This window comes from Ostrinia nubilalis, chromosome 14 (genome assembly GCF_963855985.1).
Source record: "Ostrinia nubilalis chromosome 14, ilOstNubi1.1, whole genome shotgun sequence".
NCBI lineage: Eukaryota > Metazoa > Arthropoda > Insecta > Lepidoptera > Crambidae > Ostrinia > Ostrinia nubilalis.
Genome location: NC_087101.1, coordinates 7,088,647 through 7,092,223, shown reverse-complemented (window position 1 = coordinate 7,092,223; position 3,577 = coordinate 7,088,647).

Genomic DNA, 3,577 nt, shown 5'->3' with positions numbered 1-3,577 from the left:
TAGACCTTTATTCTATACCAAATACAATATATATTTATAAAAGCGAAAGGTCACTGATTGACTGACTCACTCATCACGAAATCTCAGAAACTACAAGAGCTAGAAGCCTCAAATTTTGCATGGGGGTTGCTTTTAGAACGTAGGTGCTCACTAAAAACGGATTTTACGAAGCTCCACCCGCTAAGGGTGTAAAACGGGATCCACGCGTACGAAGTTGCGGACGGCCGCTAGTAATCTACATATAATCACTCACTAAACTTGATCAAGGACTTACAGTTCACATTATTTCCGACCACAGTGATCAATCTTGTTTGAAACAACGTTATTTGCTCAAAAATATCCAGTTGTCAAATCAATATGCTGGCGAGCGCTGGTCAGACTCGCAAACTGCGATTCCATCGTTATAAATTGATTGATGCGACATCAGAAGGTAACTCTGTATGTACAGATGAGTGCACAGCAGACTGTACATTTATTGTTCCAAAATAAGTCATATTACAACGACATAAGATGCTTCAGTGTTTAGATAGATGTGTAGTTGTCTGTACCTAGAGAGGAGCGAATGTAGAGTTGTAGATCACGATGACCTAAATACTAATTAATCATAGGTAAATAGCGCTTCGGGACTAATAAATTATAACCAAATCATGAGTTGTAAAACGAATGATCAAAACTTAGCGGACTCTACGAAATATTATTTGGTTGCTACAAAATATGATCATTCTAGGTCAAATAATTTTGCTAGGTAATTTTGAGTAAATAGGTATTATGTTAAATAGTAGAAAAATAAAACCTCATTATTTTTTTGCAATTTAAAATAACTAAATAACTAGACCAATCCAGATAATAACCAACTTCCTAAAATAGTCGCACGCGCACAAGAAATGTCGAAATGTCGAAACATCCGGCAAGCCAAAGAAATCTTTCCATTGCCATTCACCGTGAACTCTAAAGGTGAATTTACAATAACTTCTGGTCTGGTACAGAAAACGACACAATCGACTGCAAGTCGAATCGGAGACCTTGAATGCGGGCAACCAGCGACCTTTGGGTATACTCGTATGTAAGTATGCATTCATTAACCGTACTCGTTTGATACATTTAATTTGAGTCCGACTCCTTTGGAATTTGTAGGTAAGCCTACACGCACAGTGCGCATGACTTGACTAACCGATATAGGCACAATCACTTTTACATACAGAGAAATCAATTGATTTTTAGACCCGGTAACAAGAAGTGATTTTAATAGGTAATTAATCACTTGTCAAAGTGCAGAAAGTTACACTCATTATTTAACATGAACTTGTGATTATCTAACAGTCATCCCATGTCTAATTGCCTATAGGACTGATTTGTATCTTGGATATATAATTATTATCGTTCATGTGTGTAGCTAAACTAAAATAAATTCTATCATATTGTATTCTCATACCTAGTTGAGTATTCAGTGGATGAACTGGTGGATAGATAGTCTTTATTGCTAATTAAAGATCTTCGTCTCTAAAACCCTTGCAGCTTGTTCTTTCTTCGCCATACTTTTTTCCAGATGTTCGCAACTACTGGCTGGAGTTTCAGGACTGCCTATTACCAATCTAATGGAGAACTACTGACCCTAGTCGTACTTAGAAAACAATACATCCAACAACTAAGTTAATTGGAAGATTTTAATTGCAAAGACACAAATTGTAACACTAATTAACAACTTTTCAAACCCATTCAACTATTGTGTTCCAAAACAAAACATTCTTTGTATGTTCGCTCAGGTACAGAGAAGGCAAACCGTGAATTTCGTAAACACAGTACTTTATGGTTACTTGGCTCCAAACTGGGTGGTCCACAGCATTCGCTTTGTCATCCATTTTGTACTCGTCCGCCCCTCTAATTTGGGGGTAAAGGAAATGAAAAAATATCGTAAAAAAAACTGTCTACTATAAGAAATGTAGCACAATACGCTCACTTTCAGGATAGTTTTGTTTGATGATGTTTGTTTGAAAAAGTTACGGAGACTTTTTTCTACCCAGTCATGTTAGGTTGGGCATTAGCAAAATATAAGTAACTTATGTTTTATCTATTTATTATGTGTCTACTTATTTTCAGATTATTTTTAAAGCTGACAGATTACTACAAAGACAGGTTCTTTAATTCTGTCTACCTTTCTTGTTTAGTTTTAAGTATTATGATTAATTTTAAACCTAGACATTCAAGGTCCTTGATGTAAAATTAGCAATAAGCTATACATTAATTAATCAGTATTGAAACCTAGCTAAAACTATTTTTTATTAGTATCGAATAACATTGTTAGCATTAGTAAACTAAAATAGCTCAACTAATTAATATTTCTCATTATACATTTATATTGAATCAAAAAAAAAACTGAATAACGAGGACAGTAATTGAACTATTGAAAGATACAAATACATAATTTCTCTTTTCATTATCAAATAGATTTAATTTTAAATAACTATGGTCTGTGTAAAAAACAAAAGAAGGCTGTTGATAATGCTTATGAATCTAGATAACTTTTACGGTGTTAATATTTCAAGCTCGCGAAGGTTTACACGATTAAAGGCTTTATTAAAGTTCTAAGCTCTAAAGAGCGAAGAAAGTTTTCTACACAAGCTACCATTTTCCCAGTCTTTTATTTAAGAAATGTTAGTAATTGTTTATAATTTATTAGTAACTAGCTGTTGCCAGCGGCTTCGCCCGCGCGGAATTTTGCCTGTCACAGAAAAACTTTATCGCGCGCGTCCGTTTCAAAAGGGATAAAAAGTTTCCTATGTCCTTTCCCGGGATCTTGCATCTATTGAAAATTAATCACCGATAAATTTGAAGTAGGTACAGACTAAATTTTGTGTCTAAATATTGGAAACCAATCAATCACGGGTACGAATTTACCCTTAATTTTAGATTCATACTTGTTTGATAATTCATAAGCCGGGCTTTGAATAATATTGTTTAATGCATGACCGACGTTTTTTCTTGATCTAAAATAAATGATGAAGATAATTTATTTGTTCATATTAGTAAGACCAGAGTTTATTTTAAAAATAGGTAGGTACTTAAAGACGAAAGTAGAAATTGCCAAACCAATTAATTTACCTACACAATTCTCACTAATGTTGGAACGTATAAAACGTGTATTACACTAGTATAACTGAATGTGATGTCAAGCAGAGTCTAAGTTACATTGGACTAGTTACATAAGTAATACAACTACAAGGTCGGTCTCCACGTGCTCGCTCACCCGAGAGTTTACTTAAAATGCTTGAATTTATGAACGAAATTGCTTTGCGAATACGAACGTTCATCTAAAACATAGTAATGTGTAGGTACATGACTTATTATAATTATGATAATCTCACAAAACTTCGTCAACAGAAAAATATGTCATTTAACAAGCCCACGGCTTATATTAGAAAGTGTCCTAAGAACATTAAGTAGGTTAATAATAAAAAAAAATCGATACATAAGTTAATTACTAACTGAAACATAGAAGTTTTTTTTTATGTGACTGGAGGCAAACGATTAATTTAATAAAAACATTTTATTTATGAATAGTTTCTGCCCCCATCACAAC